The sequence below is a fragment of the Dermacentor silvarum genome, chromosome 6 (genome assembly GCF_013339745.2).
Source record: "Dermacentor silvarum isolate Dsil-2018 chromosome 6, BIME_Dsil_1.4, whole genome shotgun sequence".
Classification (NCBI taxonomy): domain Eukaryota; kingdom Metazoa; phylum Arthropoda; class Arachnida; order Ixodida; family Ixodidae; genus Dermacentor; species Dermacentor silvarum.
In genome coordinates, this window is record NC_051159.1 from 150,598,010 (window position 1) to 150,620,868 (window position 22,859).

The following is a 22,859-nucleotide window of genomic DNA, read 5'->3' on the forward strand; positions in this document are numbered from 1 at the left end:
CTGCGTAAGCAACACCAGCAGGAGATTTGGAAGCGTCTGTGTAGAATTCTGCACACGAGTACTTCGCCTGAAGCTCGAGGAAGTGTGAACGTATATGAGTCTCAGGTGCGTGCTTGGAGATTTCTATGAAAGAGACATCGCACTCAATAGTCTGCCATTCCCAAGGTGGTGGAAGTCGACTGGGAGCAGTTAAGACATTCTCTTTAAGTAGTATGCCTGTTTCTTCAGCCAAGGCTTCTAGGCGCAGGGGGAAAGGAGTCCTCACGGACGGTCGGTTTTGATACAACCTGGCAGCCGATATGTCGCTTATAGTGGAATGACATGGGTGTTGTACATCTGCCTTTACCTTCAGGGAGTAAGTTAGACTTAAATACGCTCTTTGGAGATGCAGGGACCATTCATCCGACTCCACATACAGGCTTTCTACAGGGCTAGTCCTGAAGGCGCCTGTAGCAAGCCGAATACCCAGATGGTGAACGGGGTCTAACATCTTTAAAGCACTAGGTGTTGCAGAGTTATAAACTATGGCTCCGTAGTCAAGGCGTGAGCGTACAAGGCTTTTGTATAAGCTAAGGAGGCATCTCCTGTCGCTTCCCCATGATGTGCGTGACAAGAGCTTCAGCAGATTCATAGCCTTCAGGCATTTTGTTTTCAGGTACTTCAGGTGCGGGACAAAAGTTAACTTAGAGTCTAAGATGAGGCCTAGAAATTTATATTCATGACCCACAGATAGCCGTTCTCCATTAAGGTCAATAACGGGGTCTGGTTGCATACCTCTTTTGTTCGAAAAGATGACGCACGTGCTTTTTTGTGGGTTTAGTCTAAATCCATTCTGGTCCGCCCACTTGGAAATCTTGTTGAGGCCAAGCTGCACCTGTCGCTCGCAGATAGCAAGATTACAAGATTTGTAACCGATTTGCACATCATCCACGTACACAGAATAAAACATTGTGCGTGGTATGACACTGTGGAGAGAATTCATTTTTACAACAAATAGAGTGCAACTCAGCACACCTCCTTGTGGTACACCAGTCTCTTGGGTAAATTGACGAGATAAGACGTTACCAACTCGAACACGGAATGTGCGGTTCGACAGATAACTTTGAATCACGTTCAGCAAGTTGCCTCGGACGCCCATTCCTGCCAAATCGCGAAGGATACCAAAACGCCATGTGGTGTCATATGCTTTCTCCATGTCTAAGAAAACCGACAAGAAAAACTGTTTATGCACGAAGGCATCCCGAATATTTGTCTCGATGCGGACAAGGTGGTCTGTTGTGGATCTACCTTCCCTGAAACCGCACTGTAAGGGATCTAGTATTTTGTTACTTTCAAGAAAATGGATCAGGCGCCGGTTAGTCATTTTCTCAAAAAGTTTGCACAGGCAACTTGTTAGGGCTATAGGCCTGTAACTGCTAGCCGAAGTCGGGTCCTTGCCCTCTTTGAGAATAGGGATAATTATTGCCTCTTTCCAGGCAGCCGGGATATACCCACCACAGAATATGGAGTTAAAAAGCGACAGAAGTGTTTTGTGAGTTTCAGGGTGTAAGTGTTTGATCATGTCATAAGCTATTCTGTCTCTTCCTGGCGCTGTCTTATTACAGCAACTCAGTGACGCCTGAAATTCCGCCATGTTAAATGGACGGTTGTAAGGTTCATTCTTTGTTATTTTCCGATCCAGGGGCAATCGCTCTGCTTGCCGCTGATACCGTAGAAATTTATCTGTGTAATGGGCCGAGCTGGAAATGTACTCGAAGTGGGCACCTAGAAAATCAGCCTGGTCTTCAAGAGTGTTTCCCTGATTGTTTACTAATGGCAGAGGATGAGTCTGCCGCCCGTTTAATTTGTTAACTCGGTTCCAGGCTTTCTTTCCGTCTGTGTAAGAATTTATGCCCGATATGTATTTTTGCCAGCTTTCCCTTTTGGCACAGCGGCGCGTTCTTCTACCCTCACTCTTTGTTTTCTTGAAGTTTATAAGATTTTCTGCAGTTGGAGAGTCACGAAGGCGGCCCCAAGCCTTATTTTGTTTTTTTCGTGCTTCCCTACAGTCATCATTCCACCAGGGAACACGTCGTTTGGAATGCTTTCTTTGTGTTTCTGGGATGCACATGGACGCTATATTCACAATAAATGCTGTCAAATATGCCACTGCGTCGTCAATGTTAAGTGTACGGATGTCATCCCATGCTAGGCGGGTGAGCTCTCTGTATTGCTTCCAGTCGGCAGAGTCAATCTTCCACTGGGGAACATGAGGATAGTTTTCCTCCCTTTTTGTTAATGTTAAGACGATCGGGAAGTGGTCACTCCCATAGGGGTTTTTGATGACGTTCCACTCCAGATATGGCATGAGTGTACTTGATGCTATGCTTAAATCTATAGATGAGTATGTATTGTGTGCCACGCTGTAAAATGTGGGCTCTTTTTTATTTAGCAGGCATGCATCTGTGGTAAAAAGAAAGTTTTCAATTAAGCGTCCTCTCGCGTCACAACGAGAGTCACCCCACAGGCTGCTATGGGCATTTAGATCTCCAACAACTATATATGGTTGGGGAAGTTCAGCGATAAAGCTTAAAAACTCTGATCTGGAAAGTTGATAATTCGGAGGGATGTAAAGGGAACTTACAGTGACCAACTTCTGAAAGAGTACCGCTCGGACTGCGACTGCCTCAAGAGGAGTTCGGAGAGGCAGCCGCTGACAAGCAACATCTTTGTTTACTATAATGGCGACGCCACCCGATGAGGCGAGTGCGTCATCTCGATCTTTTCGGAAAATGGCGTATTTCCTGAGGAAGTTACTTTGTATTGGTTTTAGGTGTGTCTCCTGAACACACAGCACCTTTGGATTGTATTTGTGTAGAAGTTCTTTAATGTCGTCGAGGTTGTGCAAAAAACCTCTCACATTCCAGTGTAATATTTGTGTATCCATATTGTTTATGTTAATATGCTGTGTGTCAAGAGGATTCAAGTTGGCTTACGAAGCCTTTCCAGGCCCCGTAATCCGTGGTTTATTTGTCTTGGAGCGTTCGCGAGAATCGCGTCGCTCCCGAGGCGCTGGCTGCGCCGTCTGGCTTGGAGTTGTGTCCATCGACTCCTGGGAGCCGCTGGACTTCCGCTCACTCGAGCGGGGTAGTTTCGGGGTAGGCCTTGCTTCGAAAAGCAGGGCCTTGGAGGCCACCAACCCAGAGGTCGATGAGCCCTCCTTCAGAGACGGCGCAGCAGCGCTGGCTGCTGTCACCTGGGGGGCAGGTGGCACAGCCGTGGCCACACTGTTTGTGGGCCGGGCCGATGCCGGAGTCTGCTGCAGCGTTGCCCCCTTTCGCGCTGCACCAGCATACCCTGCGGTATGCAGAAAGGAAACACGTTTCCGCGCTTCTTGAAATGAGATGTTTTCCTTCACTTTCATAGTAATAATATCTTTCTCTTTCTTCCACGTAGGGCATGATCGTGAATATGCCGCATGATCACCGTCGCAGTTTGGACAGTGGAGCGCACTACCACAGTTATCAGAAGTGTGTTCATTGTTGCCGCATTTTGCACATGTCAGTCGGCCACGGCAGCTTTGAGAGCCATGGCCGAATCTTTGGCACTTAAAACATCTGCGGGGATTCGGGATGTACGGTCTCACTCTTGTCTTTGTGTATCCTGTTTCAAGAGAATCTGGCAGCTCGCTTGTCCCAAAGGTGAGGATCAAATGCTTAGTAGGTATTTCTTTATTATCGCGCTTAATCTTTATCCTTCGCACTTCAATCACATTCTGTTCCTTCCAGCCCTCTAGGAGCTCTTCTTCGCTCAGGTTCAGTAGATCATCATCAGATATCACTCCTTTACTTGTGTTCATTGACCGGTGCTGTGTCACAGTGATTTGAAGATTGCCGAATGCCACTAGATTTGAAAGTTTATCATGTTGGTCCTTGTCGCGAACCTCAAGGAGAAGGTCGCCGCTGGCCATTTTGGTCACTTTGTAGCCTGGGCCCAGTTTGTCAGTGAGATATTTGGAAACACAGAAAGGTGAAATTGTCCTAGCGGTCGTTTCAGAGTTAAGACTATGAATGACGTGGAAACGTGGGAAGCATTGTTTGCGTTTGACAAAAAATTGAAAGTTTTCTTCGGTGCGCCCTCTTTTTGTAAGAGGACGATCATTGAGTCGGGGGAATGATGAAGCCATCAAGTGTTGATTGATTTCGGCAGCGATGCCAGCCGCCCACCACGGAGCCCAACAAGGGGGCGTGACAAGACTTGTGCATTGATAAAGCTTGCCATCGCCAGCTGTACACAGCCACTATAACCCAATATGTATAACCAAGGTTGGTTATCGCACACAAGGTTAACCCTCGCTGCCCAGAAAATCAGAAGTAAATAGAAGAGAGGAGAAGACAGGAAAGATTGAAAGTGAGAGGAAAAGACGAAGATTGAAGAGGAGAATAGGAAAAGGCAACTACCGATTTCCCCCGGGTGGGTCAGTCCGGGGGTGCCGTCTACGTGAAGCGGAGGCCAAAGAGGTGTGTTACCTCCGCCGAGGGGCCATGAAGGTCCAAGCACCCGGCTTCGGCTCAACCCCCAGGATCCTCTTTTCCCCGGACACGGCTAGGCCGCGCACGGTTAGACGCGGGAGGGTCCAACCCTCGAGTGCTCGGGTACGTGGTGGCGCAACTCACCAAACGCCTGCTTGCGCAGACGCCCCTGCGGGCAGAAAGAAAGAAAAGAAGGAAAGAAAGGAAGAAAGAAAGAAAGAAAGAAAGAAGGAAAGAAAGAAAGAAAGAAAGAAAGAAAGAAAGAAAGAAAGAAAGAAAGAAAGAAAGAAAGAAAGAAAGAAAGAAAGAAAGAAAGAAATTCCGAATGGCTCATACCGGAGCCGCACGTTTCAGCTTAGCTGGTTATCTGAACGGGGTGCATAGACGGTGAATTTTTTTTTCTTAGTACTACTTCTGACTGAGATACCGCAGCCATAATAGTCTGCAATCCTTGTTACCGGCCTTCATTTTAGCTTCTGTTTTTTCTTTTTTCTCTCTCTTCATTTTTTGGGGAGTCGACAGAATGAAACATTGTAGTGTAAACATCGATGCATCGTGCGTCTGTGTGACGGGAGGCCGACTTGCCGTTCGCGAGGAAGATCGAGCAGACTAAACACTCTCGTGTATAACATCGCGTCCCTTTTGTTGTCCTCCTAAGTCCGTTCCCCAAGAAGCCAACGACATTCCTAATGACGTGTAAGTAAACCGGAAGCCAGGAGCACCGGGTGGGGACCCCGCTGAGTTTTACGGTCTAGCCAGGTTACGATACGAGTTGCGGACCGCTCTGCCGGAAGACGTCTGAGGTCCTCGGCTAAAAGAGGGGGCCAAGAAGACAATGTTCTGGCAAGGGCTTGGCGACAGGAGATGACCACACCGTGCTCGGAGCTCATTAAGAAAGAAAGAATGTTTACGAGAGTGGAAAATTTCAGGGCTCCGCTCCAGGTAAAGAACAAGATGTAAACATAAAAACTATTTCACTCGCATGAGACAACAGTAAGAATCTGCATATTTTGCTGCTCGACTCACATCTTCGTAAAAAATCACCCCGCTCGTTTTATATTCATGAAAAGTTTTTGTTTTTCTAGTATCACACTGCAATAAGCAGGTATTGTTCCTTAGCGCTATATTGGCGCTGTTAGCTCGTCTGTCATGAAACCTTGATGTGTTACCCGAACCACAAAATATATTCGTTAACATCAACAAAAGAAACTCAAGCAAATTAGGTGCAGTATTTGTTTAATTACCTGTACATTATCTTCACGTCCCATTTCATGCAGAGCTGTGATATTGACAAAATAGCGGCGTTCATAATCCATGCTAGTCAGCACTGGACGGCTGCGGTGTTTCTCCTATAGACGAAGGTGTTCGTTTAACTATATTTTCTGTCCCGGAATAATTGCGCAAGCTGTAGTCCGTCATCGACCTCCCGCATCATCCCGGCCTCCTATAGGACGGGTGGAGCGAACAGGGGAACGCGTAACGTTTTACGACCGCCACCATCTCCTGTTACAGTACCTACAGGAGTAGATAAGATGCATAAAGAAACCATCAAGGCGTCGTGCTTTGCGACAAGCATACGACGATCGACCTCATACGCGCGCTGCCACGTCCTTCGATTAGGCCAGGTATACATGTCGAGATGTATAAAGGAGCGAAACAGCGTCCCAACAAAGGTCGTTTACGGTGTGGCGGCCTATAATTCGCGCATCATCTATCCGCCGACACCTGCCGCGTGCAGTTGATGCGCGCAGATACCATTATCGTCGTATAGACAAAAAGACCCCGAAAGCCTCAGCGCCGCATAATAGAGTCACCGGCGACGACGACCTCCCATTTGGCTTATACGGCGCAGGTGACTTACAGTACAAAGGAGGGCAGAGGGAAGGGACAGCCTCTGCAACAACAGCTCGGCCTCGCAGTTCATCAACGCTCGTCCCCCCATCTACTCTCCAAAGCGCCGTCGTCTTCCGTTAATTGTTGGCAGTCCCTCCACCCCGCTAGACGAGCTTGCGGTGGGCCCGTTAAACGCAGGTGTGGGCTCTGCCGGGCTAATTAAAGGGGTCGAGGCCAACAAAAGGTAGACATAAAAAAAAAGGAGACAGGGACGCTGGCTGCTGCCGCAACGAGATGATTACCGCATCAACGCGTGGACGAGCAGGAACCCCGCGGCCGGATCCAGCGGTAGAAGCAGCAGCAGCAGCAGTAGCAGCGACGCTATACTGAGCTTATGGCATATAGTAAACAGTATATATAGGTGCGCGCAGAGTGTTATAGGCAGCGCTGCGAGTGTTCTTGCGGGCGTGTGGAGAGGAGGCGGGTAAATTGCATCTCCCTCACCGGCGTTGTTCGCACCGCAAATTAGACGCGCTACACCGCGCACGTACGCCACGCGCGTCAATGCGCTACGTGAAGTGTATAGGCGTCGAGAATTAACGAGGGTTAATGGTGCTGTGCTAACCACTGAGTCTGCGAGCGAATTCTCACCTCGGTCACTTCCCCAAACCATGTGCGCAAGCCATACAATAATATCGCTCCGTTATTCCTCTGTTGACTAATATTGCAAAAGAGAAAGAAAAGAAGGGAGAAAGGAAAAGCTGTCACTAAATACAAGGCGAAGATGCACATTCCCACATATTGAACGTGCAGACGCGTGCTGGTTCTAAGGCTCATCTCACCAAGTTTATCTAGCTTCCTGCACGAAGTTATTCGCGGTTGTAATAGTAGTTCATACAAATATAGAAATCGCGAACAGTCCCAGACAAAAGCAGCTAAAGATAAATCGAGTGCCTATGTCAACTGGAGAACAATTTAATATGTGCAGGGAGAACCGCCGTAAAGGAGACAGCAGTACACACATAACTCAAACGCCTGTTTAGAGTACTTACATTAGACACGGCTCTCGAAGCACAAGCACATCCTCAGAAGCGGCGCCACTTCGTCGCATATCAAAGAAGCGAAGCTTCGAGGAGCCATGGGCTGCGGCCAACGTGGTGAACACGAAGTGAGCTTAATTATGGGTTCGGTTAATTAAGCGTGAAGGGCCGCCATCAGAAATGCAATTCCGGAGGCGATAGAATTTAAACCACACCGAGACCACCGCGACGTGGTGAAGAAAGAAGGAAGAAAAAGATTGAGAGGGATGCGTCGCTCTTTCATTTCGCATAAGACATGCGCGCAAATATGCTGTACTGTAGTAAGACTCACCCGCCATACTTTGAGACACTGCGGAGAAGCCGAAAATGAGAGAGAGAGAGATCCCTTCCCAATTAGGCAGCAGGGAAGGAATTATAGATACCGGTCATTAAAGCCTGTCCGATGTTGCTGCCCCGTGCGACTCAAGCGCTTTGCTAATGCCAGAAGGAAGTCTTAATGCGCCGTGCTGCCGCTCGGTTATTTATGCCCACACCATTGTTGCCGGTTCCTTGAAGGTTCCGCGTGGAGCGGCAGGCAGATGATAAAAAAGATATTATTAATGACCAAAAAAAGTTCCAGAAAGGCCCCTGTCTCTCTCTCGGGTCGTGTTCCTCAGCGACAGACAATGTCAAACTTCAATGATGTATCCCTGGTTGCCTGCGTGAGCGCTGTGGCTTTCGCGCGTATCTCTCCTTGTTTGAGACTGGCAATTAGGCGCCCCGTGCCTTTTACGCTCTTCTGACACTAGTACAATCCGAAAGGCACGTATCCAACGGTCGCTTCATTTTTTTTTCTTTTACAGGGCAGGAGGATTCATTAAAACGTCCTTTTTTTTACCTCTGCGGTTTTGTCTGGGAGTTTCGTAAAAAAGTGCTCATCATATTTTCTTTTTCTACGTCTCTATCTCCTATTCCAAGATATCCAGATAGCAATTTGTTCTTTCTGAATGACGTTATAAAAATATATATTTTAAAAGAAAATGATGCTGCTGTTTAGGAACCGGTCATTTCCTTTGTCGTTGATATGCGTCAGCCTACACTCCACCTAATGTAGACAATTAACCAAATTACATGCTCCTCACTTAATGGTTTCCTTGTATACAGATCATTATTTCTAAAAATAAAAAAATCAGCGTAGCCTTTACCAATTATCATGCGCCGTTGTTACAGCAGACAATCCAGATCGAACAGAAAGAAGCTCCCTTTTTTGTTTTTAATGCACAATAGCATCAAGCTGCTCTCGGAATGCCCTTCTCGCTGTGATATTTGTCACAGATGCTCTATGGCCACACCTAAATTGTAGTAACGCCACAACGTCGTCACACAAGGTATAACCACCCACTGTGGTGGGTCACCGGCTACGACATTCTGTTGCTGAGCACGAGGTCGCAGGTTCGATTCACGGCAGTCGGGCAAGAATGCAAAAACACTCGTGCACATTGATTTAGGTGCACCTTAAAAAAAACCCGGGTGGTCAAAAATAATGCGAAGTCCCCACAATGACGTCTCTCATACATCCCCGGTGCTGCTTGGCGAATCAATTAACAAAAGGGAGCTATATCTTGTTAAAAGTACTTGTTACTCAATCGCGACACATTTTCTTTCTAAAGCGAAGCATTCTCTTTGCCTCTACTCCCAGTTTGCGGATTCTGTATTGCCGAGTATACAACGGCTTTGGCCACTTGAGAGCGCAGCTCTTAGGCATCCGTTCTTGTGGCGAGCGTCGGCTTTGGCGAGGAGAAAAGCGGAGAGGAGGGTGCAGCGGAACCTCGAGGCGGAAAGCGGAGGAGGGTATGGCGAAAGCGTGAGAAGAAAAGCGTAGGGCGGCGACGATGGCTACGAGATGGCGCCAGAGTAGAGTGCGCGTGGTCCACAAGTACGCTCGGCAAAAATTCCCGAGCACTGCTCGTCTGCAGGAGGTCTGTCGGCGGCGGCTTCTGTGAATAGCGCCCACCCGTCACCCACATGCTGTACCCCCGCACTGGCTCTCGCGATCTCCAGATTAGCGAGGCAGTCGCACCACACTTCGCTCCGTTTGCAACGTGCCGCACAAGACCGATTCTCCGCGCCGGCCAGTATATCGCGAAATGAAAACACGTATATAGAGCTACCCTCGAACTTCGCAATAAGGGAGTATCGTAATCGTCGGCGAATCTTTTTTTGTCAATCACCCAGAACGGGTATGTCTGACTCGGTGTGGGCCTGTGCGAAGATGTCGGCAACGTAAAATTGAGAGAGGTCGGCTAAAAGAGAAGCGATGAATCCAAAGAGTACGGAGAAACCGAGTGAACAAAATGGGCCATGAGAGTTTGTATGAGCGAGGGGCGTTCAGCTAAACAGAAGCAAAGAAGTACTCCCCAGAAAATTGAAGCCGGCAACAGAGAAGTGCGTAAAGTAGCATTCCATTCGCGTCATCTTGCACAAACATTTCCGTCATTAGCGTTGCGTTTGCTTAACATTTGCTTTAAATACTCGTACATAACATGTGATCGAGTGAAAAAAAAAGAAATGTTCGCTTCACAGTATTTTTCACAAAAGCGCGGTATCCACCGAATATTTTATCTATCAGTAAAGCACGTTCACATGGCTGGGACTTGTTAAAGCAAAAGGTAAATAAAAATCAGTTTGAGATGCCTGGGCAGGGAGCATATCTGTTATTGCTGCGCATCCTTTTCATGAACTTTCCTTCTTGTGCGTCTTTTATTCCCCCCCTATTGTTACGCGAGTCATTCAGAGGTGCCTTCGGGCAATGAAGGCAAGCGCGCGAGAACTTCAGGTGTCCCAATTTGACGCACGCATGGACGGAGCTTAAATTAAGCGCCCGCGTGCTCCTCTTGTTGCTGATTTCTCTTGCAATAAAATGGCCGTGCGAGGACTGCGGTGCTCTCTAAAAGTGACAGCGTAAATGAGCTGAATCGAAAAAAAAAAGAAAAAGAAAGGGAGCTGTCCTTCGGCTGGCTGCTCGTCGTCACGTACAGCAGCTCCTTTGAACCTCATTAAACGAAGTCGCACATTGCTGGATCGCTGGTATCTTTTGCCATTTCATATACTGCATGTACAGGGAACGCGGGCATATATACGCCAACACATCAGCAGCAGCCGCTGAAGGTGATTCGTGTATCTGGCGCAACATTCCACTTTCGCCGCTCATTGTCTGTGTCTATCGCGCAGACAAGGAGGACCTCGAAATCACAGTAACAAGAGAACGCTTACTCTTTTTTTATTTTAATTGCGCTTTTAAATTTTACAGCGGCAGCTGCTTGAAGCAAAAAAAAGAAGAAAAAAAAAGAAAGAAATGAAAAAAGAAGGGAGTTTGACCAGGTTGCACCTGATTTGCTACCATACACTGGGAAAGATTGAAAGGGGGGCAGAAAAGAAGTTCACCGACGATAACGATACTCCCTAATGTGAAATTTGAGCGCCGCTGTATACGTCTTTTCATTTCGCGACATATCGTGTAGCGTGGACAACCTGTCTCGTGCGGCGCGTTGCAAACGGCGAGGAGCATGGCGCGTCTGCCTGGCTAATCGGGAGATCGCGAGAGGCAGCGCGTGGGTGACGCGTTGGCGCGATTCACAGCAGCCGCCGCAGACAGACCACCCAGACGACGCGCGCTACTCTGGCGCCATCATGTAGCCATCGTCGCCGCAGAGCCCGTCTTGCGCGGCACTACTCTTTTCTTCATATGCCTTCGCCATACCCTCCTCCTCCGCTTCCCTCCTCCGCGCTCTCTTCACTATCGCCGTCTTTCATCCCCCGCAGCGCTCCGCGTTCCCTCTTTCACCATTCGCTGTGCTCGTTCGCTCGGTCACGCCGACGCCGACGCTAGCCGCAATAACGGGCACCTAAGAACAGCGCTCTAAAAGGAAAGGTACAGATATGAGGCGTGTACACACAACAGCGTGCTTCGTGTATTCGAAGACGGTCGCAGAGCCCACTCGTCTTACTACAGTGCAGCTGAGCACGTGTGACCTTGTGTGTGGATGATGGTCGCCTTTCCGATGCAGCTATGGCGGACGTCGCCTTTGTTTTACACCGCGCAATCAAAACGCTATAATGGCGGCCAAAACGTATCCTATGTGGTTCTCTATCTTACCGGAACCTTGCAAACTTAAGTGATGTTAACGGCGTGGTTAGCGTGGCACAAACTGAACGCACCGACACCGATCAGTAAATAAGCCCGACATGCACACTCTACGCAGTTTCCGCTTTAAACCTAACGGGCCCTCTTAGCGCATCGACGCACTTCAACTTGCGCCAATGTCTTGTGTATACGAATCTCGCTGACATCGAAGCAATGCGTTAATACCTTACCCAACAAAATACCCGTTATTTTATCTCGTTACTTCTGGGGTCGATCGTTTCAGGGCAGTTCGGCGACAAACACCGCTGCCGCTCGTCCCAGTGATAACTATGCGTTTCAGGGGTCTTCAGAACTACGACGATAAAAAAAAAGAGAAAAAGAGAGGGGGAGAGGGGGAAGCCGTCAGAACGAAAACATTCGAAGCGCTACAGGCACTACAGGTGCGAAATGGGCCATAGCGAACGCCTCAGCATACAAGAAACAAAGAAAGAAAAAGGACGTCTTGCACGCTATCTACATTAAAGGTGAAACTACAAAGACAAGACGAACCCCCGGAAAGCGCGAGAGAGGAAATGGACGCCCAAGGCAGGTCATTCCGGCTGTCTCCTTTAATCGCCAGGCGAGCGTGGAGCGAGCCATAGACCCTTTCGCACACACGCTCACGCAAAGGTATCCGGCACCGCAGCCAGCGGTACACGCGCGTGCAAGCGCTGCCCGAGGAAGCAGCCTCTTCCTCCCTCCAGTGCGCCGTGTAATTGAAAGCGGGCCCCTATTCTATTTGCATCGCTGGCGCCTATAAATTCGAGGGTCCTCCTCGTGCACAAGCGCACATACCGCCCTCTTCTCAGAAGCGCCAGGTTTTCCTCGACTTTCCTCTCCGCCCCACAAAAACCGTTCCCAACGAGCAACGCACAGGGGAGCGATAAAGAGCGGCGCGCCGACGCAAGAAGAACCGCACTCACTGCTGGGGGCTAGGGCTCGCCTGGCCGGCTCGCTGCGGGCCCAAACGCTGCTCGCACACACCGGGCAATGCTTCTCTGTTAGCAGCGACACCTGCGCCATACTTCCCCCCCCCCCCCCCCCCCCCCGTTCGTCTCTCTTTTATCTTGTTCTTGCTTTGTTGTCATTTATAGATCACTCTATTCCAGGCCGCTATACGGCACGAGAGCAGTCTATTCAGTTGTTCCCACGTAAATGCTTAATGCGCAGCTCTTCGCTCCGCTATTCGACCTGACCACGTGCCAACTTTCGTTTGCGTGCGAATCTAGGAGAAATGTCCGGCTCGCATGCGCCCGCGCGAGTGAAGTTCCCCGCGGAAACGCGGTGTCATTTTGCTGGTTTTGCAACGTGCTCGACGAGTCACCTGCAATCAAGGTTAACCATCCTCGGCGCAGCCAAAACCAACGCGGTTGCAGATAAACGAAGTACCCGCATCAGCCGAACGCACTATTCGTTTTAATGCTTTAGCATTAGGAGTGGAAAAGTGGGGGAAAAAAGTGTGTCTGTGTGTGTGTGTTTGAAGTGCGGTGGAGAGGGGATGAAAGAGCTCAGAAGAGAGTGTGTGTCTGTGTTTCTATGCATATATGTGTACATATATGTATAAACGAGAAAAAAGGAAACCGAGGTGCCCGATTTTATTAGTCATATCATAAGAAGCCAACAAACTATGACACCAAGGACAGCATAAGGCAGGTTAACTGCAGTCCTTAATTGAAATATTCAAATGACAAATAAATAGAAACCAAAGTGCATGGAAAAACAGCTGGATGTAGGTGAGATACGAAGCCCCGTACTCGCGCGAGGACGTGTGTTAAAAGTTAAATCGAAAGTTTAATTTTTACTGTACTATAGTGTTGCCCATCGAAACATACATGTGTTGCTTGTTTGTCATTCCAGTTGAAGCATCAGCTACGGTATACTATTCTGGCTGTTACTCTTGCTTTTTTATACCTTTTGTATTTCGTCTGGGCAATTTACGCTACACAATCTTGTGAACACCATAGTCTTTGCTTTTTACAATTCTAACCGCCTCATAGTGTTCGCTTTTCTCGTTTTTTTACCATGTTTCTTGTAGTTATTGTTTTTACATGGACTTGAGCTCCACCCCCCCCCCCCTCCTTTTTTTTTTTTTTTGCATGTGTGTGTTTGTGTAAGGCCTGTAGGCGCTTAAGGCGAAAATAAATAAAATGAAATATATTGAGGAGATACTTATAAGAAAGAAAGGTGAGAGGGTGGTTTGAACTACTGTGTGAACTAGCGTTGAGGTAAGGGGAACAAAAGGAGGTGGTGCAGATGATAATGACAACAATTACGAACGAAAATAGGGGCACACTGATTTCTGCCTATGTGCACCAAAATATTCATAAAGACAACACGATCAGCTATCGTTGTGTGAACTGGTGTGTACATCGTACGAGACTTCCCGTTCCCCCCACACCACCAATACGCACAAGCACAGTGCTCTTTAAAGAAAACCATCCTTTTCATTCGTTGGACTAGCCCTTGCCGAGATAGGCGCTGCTTGTTCCTCCAATACGTTCCGCTCATGTTGCCTAGCTTTCCAGGTTATACGAACCAAAGTCTCTCCTGAGAGTGTCCGGTAATCAGTTGTTCATAATGATCTGTTTTGATAAACTTGGTTCATGCATATGAAACATGTGCAAAGGGCGTTTCTTTCCCTGCCTCTTTTCCAGGTTTTCCTCAGCATGACTTTATCTCAACACCAGCTGCAGCTTACCCCCCCCCCCCCCCTTTTCTTAAAAAAAAAAAGCCTTTTTTTCAATATTCTTAAATATTCCCTTTTCACTGTTACCGCACCCAAATTTAGCTAGACAGTTCACTCAAAATGCGCTGTGGAACATTACTTATCCATTACAACAAAAAAATACATACGATATAAGCTAGAGGAGCTGGAACGACTAATCGAAAGCACGATTTCAGCAAGAGCTGGTGAACAGGTCGAAGGGGGTACCTATCAAATCACGGATTCAGGGACTTCAGAAAAGAAGAATAGGAGGCGATTGCAAATAAATAAAGATGTAGTAAGGAAAATTACGACAAGAGACGACCGTTAATACGGTGGAGCGGGGGGTGAATTTCGAGAAGCTTCCCTTTGAAAACCCGGGTCAGGCGAAACCGCGAAAGTCGTTCAGACGCTTTCTCCAGGCAGACACTGAACACTCAACGCCCGCACACACGCACGCATGAAGCCCGCTCGCACGCACACATACACACACACCTTATACTTCGGCGCACGTGGGCCTTACGCAGTTCCTTAGTAATCCGAGGAGCCGATAAGCGACCGTGTACGCGCGCATACACTAAGGAACGAACGACCTGCCGCCGCCGGAGGGACGCGAAACCGCGGAATGACGGGTCGGGAGGCCGCTAAATCTGAAAGGTATGCATAACTGGGATGAGAGGGAGAGGGAGAGAGAGCTATACGTAGCCTCTCTCACGCGCATTAGCCGCCGCCCCCCGATCGCCTTCCTCACGTACGCTCGGGCCGGCTCACCTTCCGCGGGACCTCGACAACGTGGAATACCGAGAGGAACTGACTTCATAATAAGAAAGAAAAAAAAAGTTATAGCGATTCTAGACAAAAGCCCGAAAGAACAAAGCAATTGCGAAAAAAAAAAAAACACTTCGCTCCTCGGTTGGGCCGCTTCAATGCCGGCGATTATCTGGTGCGCACACGTATGTATGCAAATATATATACATACACAGAAGCGGACAAACGCGCCCAGCTCCTTGCCCGTATGGCTCCGACCGACGACGTAATTTGCATATTTCGCATTGTTCCATCACCGGCGCGCGGTTCGTGTACACCTTCCACGGGTGAAAGAAAGAAGCGGCGCCTTGGACTTCCGTTTCCTTTCCTTCTATATTTGTTTATTTCCCGTCCTTTTTTTCTATCTCTTGAGCAACAGCGAAAAAGGGGACCTCCTATTCTTTATAGACACGCGGAATAAAATTAGGGAGGCAGCTCGCGCTGACTAGCGGCGCACTTTCTCTAAATTCGTCGTCAGTGGCAAGCGCTTCGTTTGTTTATTTAGTTTAATTTGTCGCTTTACGCACGGGCACAGGGGGTTTCGAATTTCGACGGACTGCGGTACTCTCACCCGGTCAAAAAAATAATGAAGCTCTGCGAGGTTTCCATTTCCATAGAGCCATTGTGCTTCAACGGGTGTAACAATGAGCGCTCAGGAACACCACGACAAGTGGAACAATAGGAGATATGCGAAATTCCGTAAGCAGGCTTTTCCACACGTTTACCTTGCCGTTACCAAGATGGCTGCGGTCCATCTAGTATCACAGTTAAAGGTGAGACACGCTTTTTGAAAGCTTAGATGGTGCGGGGATGAAAGGCGGCCGGAATGATGTCACCGGCCAGCACGTTGACACCTTATTTACGACTCTAGCCGACGTCCGCCATTTTCATTAGATCAGACAAGGTGTGCGGGGAGGCATTTCGCGTATCAACTATTCGAATGTCATATGCTATTGCCTGGAAATATGCACTGAATGGTATTGCCATTCACACACTCATAGTTTTCAGCACGAAGTGGTTTTCGGTCAGCACTCTATACAGACCAGCCTATAGATTTGGTTGATGGGCCAGTTCCTGTAATTAAACCATTGCTGTCAGTGAGTAAATATAAAGTTATGTCTCGCGGTGTGGTTGCCCTAACGTAGACGTAAAACAGAAAACCAAAGAACGTTATATCGGAAAACCTAGCGTTAGAGGCAACGTCTCGGCACTGCGTTGGACAAAAACCACTTAAAACTTTTGCTGGAAAGGCCGACGAGACAATGATACATTCATTAATGGGTAATGAAGATGTTTGTCTAACCATATGCCGAGCACGGTATACTCCAGGTGAAAAGCGTGATATACATTGTAAATACGCACACAACAGACACAAACAACACACACACGCACAAACATCTACACACACGCACGCCCGCCCGCACGCACGCAGGCACGCATGCATGCACAAACATACATACACACATTTAACCCCACAAGTATAAAGTTACTATACGGTAGAGTGTATGATGCGCTGTTCTACTCATATATGGTGGTGCATAGGTGTCAGCAGGGACCTAATAATTGAGGGTGTATTTCTGTCATTATTTTAATTTTTTTAATATTAGGGTCGTGCCACACAATAACGTTTCTATAAGGTGCTACGTTTGAATGCAGAATCACGACATGTCGCTTCAATGCCCGTTTCCTATACAAACTTACGTTAGCATGTCTACACTGCACTAACCATTAACACAGAATTATGGACTGATGCTCTGCACGTATACTACGGTTATCGAGAGAGAGAGAGAGAAATTTATTTACAGAAAGGCAGAGAGGTCGGCCTAAGCTGCAACTCGTTCTGGCCTGCTACTCGACACTGGGGAAACGGGACGGGTAGAAAAGGGCTAATGAATGCATGAATGAATGAATGAATGAATGCATGAATGATGATGATGATGATGATGATGATGATGATGATGATGATGATGTGAGAAGAAGGTGTGTATATATAAGTTTACAACGTTGTGGCATCTCTAAAGCTGTGCGTCCAGCCCATGGCTTGTAGAAAGGCTATGGCGGCAGTGGTTATCAGGGCTGCGATGTTTGCGTTGGGCCAAGGGCCTTAAAGAAACTTGTCTGATATCGGCCTCTTATCGACTTTTTCTATGGAAGAGACCAGTTTTTGTCGTTCTTGCACGTACACGGGACCAACGCAAATTATATGATCAAGTGTTTCTGGTACCTGGTAGTACTCAGAATTTGGGCTAGTGTCACTGCAACCATAACGCTTCGTGAATGCGACACCAAGGCGAATACGGTGCACCATGCTTGTTTGGCTTATTTTGAGCTTGTGAGGCATGCGGGAATTTCATTTCTGGGCCCCATTTATGCAATCGCTTGTGTCGTCGATCTGGTTGGGTCCAGGGCTCCAACGTACAATTGCGTATTACGCAACGAAGTGGGGCGTTTGTGTCGGCTCGTGAGAACGGATTGCGTACTTCAGTAGCATTATTTAAAGCAGCTATCACGATCCATATGGAGCCTAGCGCTGCAGCGCTGCTGTTGAATTCTTCAGAGATGATGTTCCACAGTTTTTTATCGCAATACACAGTCGTGTTTTGCTTAACAGTGTTGTGAATTTTTCACTGACTCGAAAATTTTTCAATGTAGATATTTTACTTTTTCTTGCCAAGAGCGGTTGCACAATCCGCCAGAACTTCTCTAAAACAATCAGGGTGAAGAGAGCTCGAGCAGGTGCCGCCAGTTGTTGCGGGTTTTATGTTGTGGCACAATGGCAGCATGGCTAGCGCGAATCTTTCAAGTTCTTTTGGAGCATGCAAGCACAGTACGACGCTTGTCGTTATGACGGTAAAGTTCTGATCAGCATTCAGTCCTGAATACTTGCAATACTATATCTGCCACCCCCTGCAACACAAAGAAAAATACAGAAGAGGGCTTCTCCCCACAAAGACCCTTAGTGCGGAGAAGTTTGGTTTTACGAAGTACTTTTTGAGGAGCACGCGTTTTGGATGGCTTCGCAAGCTAGCCCAATTATATGTATGACGACGATAACAACGATAACGTTGGTTATTATTATTATTATTATTATTATTATTATTATTATTATTATTATTATTATTATTATTATTATTATTATTATTATTATTATTATTATTATTATTATTATTATTATTAAACCAACGACCAATGCCGCGAAAGTTGGATGAAATACACTTGCTGTCGGAGTAAAAGAACACACCCGAGAACTTTGACGCGAGGAACAGACGAAAGAATTTCCCCGTTGCTTGCACACATGCATTGTCACCGCTACGGATCACACCCCAGTTTCAGAACTGCGATGAGCGCCGAGTTCGCTGCGAGTTCAGAACGAACGACACGAACCGGAGGAATGCGCGCCGCTTTTAACTCGTGAGGGATGACGGCTCGCTCATTAACGGGCATCAGGCGAAAGAAGCACCGGCGAACAGCCAAGCTAAGTGGTTTCAAGAAGAAAAAAAAAAGAGAGAACACTCCGACGTGCGGAGGAAACCTCCGCCACGTCCACAGCGGTAAACAAGTTGCTCGCTAGCTTTTCCGCGCTCTGCCACCGCCCTCACATCGCCCAGTACACGGGGGAACCATTCCACAACCGGAGTAGGGGCGCTAAATGTTTTCCGGATGTAAATCCACGTCGGGAGTTCGCCTCGCTTATCTCGTACAACAACTTCGCCGTGCGCAACGTCCTTGCCTGTGTTTTGGCATTTCGTTTCGTTGTTTCCTTCTCTACGCGCCCGCGCGTTCTCCTCGCATTGTTTACGCCCGTGGAAAGCAGGCCAGACGCGACCAAAGTGCGAGCAAGAATAAATGAACGTTCCCGCCTCGGAAACGCGCACCGGAGAAGCAGCAGTCAGACAAGGCAGTCCTCGCGCCACGACAACTCACTCAGCCGTCATCTCAGGCGATCAAGCCGGCACGCGGAGTCGCGCATTTATAAGCGCTAGGGGAAAAAAAAAACACCCAGAATAAGCCCACATAAGGCAGGCTAAACCAAACTACACTCAAAGGCCGCTGGTGTCTCTTGTACTACTGAAACAGAATGATGGGGGAAGGGGGGGGGGGGGGGGAGAGAGGTGGCTGGAGGTGACTGCAGTTTCCTATACGATAAAGAAGCTCTGCCCTGCGGAGCGGTGGAGATACACGTCGGTCGACGGATGCGGCGCAGTGGCAAAAACTATACGCACCGGTTGTGTGGACGAGCTTGTTTGCGGCATAACATATCGCGGGACGTCTAATCGCCCCAGCAGAAGCAACGTAGCCCAAGAGCCCTCGCGTTGCCCTCCCGCGCTGCACCTCCGGCCTGCCTTTGTCTTGGTCCGCGGCGTAAATGAGCCCCGGGACGACGACGACGACGACAACGAGGGATGATGGGATCTTCCTGGTCGTCGACGGGCGCTAACGACCGCGCGGCGACTAGCGGTGCAACAAAACCATCGCGCCCCCTCTTCCCCCTTTTTTTTCCCAGCTCCTCCACATTTCCACCTTGTTCCTCACTCCTCCCCTCGTGCTCCTGACGACACTTTTGCTGGTTTCCATCGATACGGCTGCCACATGACACCGCTGTATACAGCAAAGTTGCGCTTCTCTCGCCAACTCGGGAGGTTCTCGCTCGCCGCGATCCTCATCCACGGTAGCTGTGTATACACGCAGAGGTGTTGTCGAGAATGTTACGCGGAGCTATCATTTGAGCATGTCGCTAATGATTGCGACAGGGGCCAATCACAACACGTAGGGCTGTTTTTGTTCCTCTACTGTAGAGGCGATACATAGACTTTGTTGTTGTTGTTGTTGTTGTTGTTGTTGTTGTTGTTGTTGTTGTTGTTGTTGTTGTTGTTGTTGTTGTTGTTGTTGTTGTTGTTGTTGTTGTTGTTGTTGTTGTTGTTGTTGTTGTTGTTGTTGTTGTTGTTGTTGTTGTTGTTGTTGTTGCTAAAGTACGCAGTGGAACTCTTCGTGTTGAAGCAGAAAAGCGTCAACGTCAGCAAAATAATGAAAGAACGCCGTAGTGACAGCCTTCTGTGTGTGGTTCTCTAACTCCGTGAAGTCGCAAATGAGTTCTGGAATCTCAGAAAACGGCAGGGCATACGTATGAAGCAACGGGAGAAAGCAATACGGCAAAGATAGAGTGCGTGTAAAAATGCATGCCCTCGGTTACCCAAACCATGTCCCCCGCAATCCAGATGCACTATAAAATAAAGTAAGCAACATAATATAGATAATATATATAGATACAGTCATTAACATCAAAACAGTCACTTGCTTGGGGGCTTTGTTGGGTCACCACAATAACTCTACGAACGAATGACAGCCTGAGCCCAGATAAGTCCTCAGGGAAGAGTATTTCAAGTCTAAATGCGCTACTCGTGACCTCAGAATGTGCAACTTCTGTAAACCACACTAATACTGAAGGTAAGTTTATTGCAATTCAACAGAAACTTCACAAGGCACAAAGCAAGCTCCCTGCGGGCCTTCCTTCACTGCGCAGTGATTGGGGTGACTGAACTGCGTTTCAGGGCTCCGTAAGCTTAATTCGAAAAGCACCGAATACGCTCTTTTATGTGAGCCCGAAAATTTCTCCCAGGCAGCGTTTTACTCGCTACTGTAGACTTTCTCGTCGCATTCAGAGTTTCGGCATGAAGCAATGCACGTTCTCGAGATGGTACACCGCGCGCTCTTATAAGCACTTCACGGTACACGAGACCGTCGTTATTTCTTTGTCCTTCCTCGCGCGGCAACGTCCTAAATGGAGTCGAAAATTGCGGGCCACAGTAGACTTGATGCCCGTTTTACCTCTGTCCATGTGCTCGCTCCGTTTCTGCAGTATAGCGTGCATACGAACCGCTTGCACGCGTTGCTGCATCCACGGAACGTGCGAGAGTCCTGTACCGCGCGTGCGCTCTATTTTGGAAGAAACGCGACCAAAAAACGGGCGCCGCGGGCCCGCCAGGTTCGCCAGCTGCTATATTCAGCGGAGCCGGTCTACGCGCGTAGAATAAAAATGGAGGAGAATTCCGAACGAAAAAGAAAGAGGTATCTCTGAGAATCGCGAAGAAAGACTCGAGCCGCTCGCGGTGTACACACTTCTCCCGCGCCGTGTGCACAGAACGAACGGGGCAGTCAGCGGAGCCGAAAAGGCACCGCGAGAAACGCTGGGGCGGTGCTGCAGGACTCGCTTGGCTGACTGGCAATGTGGAAGATGCTGCGCCGCTCCAGGATAACTCGCTGCCGCGTGCCTCGTCCCTACACCAGCAAGAACCTTCGCGTTTATTTCTTCTTTTCTCTCTCTCTTTCTCTCCGTCCACCTGGACTAAAGTCTTTACGGCCTGTTTTGCCTGCGGCCGGGAGCGCCCTCCGGCTGGTCTTTTCTATTTTTCCCGGTGCGGAACGAACGAGCGCCTCCCGTTATTTTTACTTTTTTTTTCGGTTTCCTCCCCCTCCACCAATGCTGCCGACACCGCAACGAGCAACTGCGAGGGACGCTGCTGTTATGTGTGTCTGCCTACGCATACGCTCGAAATGCAGCGGCGGCTGCGGCTAGAGACCCCGGGTTTTGCCGCCGACCGTACACACACGCGGACGCGAGGAGCCCTAACAGCGGCTCGCGGGAAACGGGTGCGAGGTGTGTCTATCGACAGAACTGGCCCGAAACTTGTCCACGTGTGTGCGCGGGTGCTGTGAAAGCGCGGGTATTTTAAATGGCACAGCTTACGCCAACCGTGTGTATGTGTGTATCTGTAGGCTGTCCTGGGACTCGCAGATCCCTTGTGGCTGGCCTTCTTGCCACGGGGTTTCGCGTGCCCTACCGCTACGCAGAGTGAGCGGTGCACCGCGCCGCCCTTTTGAAGAAGCCACGCGTGGTGTGCACCGCGGCGGCGCTGTTCAGCGCGTTTGTTTGGCTTTCCGCGTGGCTGACAGGGCGGCACAGCAGTCAGATCGCGCGGCCGGTGTAAAAAGGAGGCATCGATGGGACGCGCGCGCTATCTGCACGCAGCTGGGGTCCCGGGGACCGCAGCCGGCGCTTTTCGCTTCTCCCATACACGCGCGCACACACACACGCACACGCGGAACGCTACGGGGGCCGCGCGGTACCCGCAACCTGGGTGACGGGACGACCCTGGTCGTAATTGGCGCGTGCTCTTTGCCTGCCGCAGCTATTTTCAGTGGGGGGCAGCCACGTCTGCGGGGGTGAATCTCTCTCGCTCTCTCCTTTTCTTGGTGCCTTCTTTAAGCGTTTTGTGTATACACGCGCACCGGCTGTGGACAGCGAGCTGTACGCTACGGGCTACGGGCTAAGTGCCTTTCTTTGATGATCCGCCTGGAAAGGTACGCGTAGGCGAGCCTCTCAGAGAGATAAGGAAAAGCGAAAGAAAACAAGGAAAAAAAGAAACGGCGAAAAAAAGGAAGTAATCACAGCCTTTAGGACAATGTCCGGATTGCTTAATATGCGACTGAATTAGCAGGCGGTATAGTACAAGTACATGAGGTTACACATTACATAGGATGAAAGTAAGCACATTTGTAAGCATCGCCGTTAGTTGTATAGCATTTAATCAAGCTTTTCACTAAAGCTCCACTTGATATAGCTTCCAACATAACGTTGGATCTGCGCAATTGTTTTATTGCCACAACAGAGCGGAGTTGTTAGCCCATGAATGCGGGCCAGCTACTACTTGTCTTATGTAAAGCCAACATTTGACAGATATGCTCTCCTACGCCTATACATAGCTCTCGTCTTCTTCTACATGCAATGTATACATGTAACATAA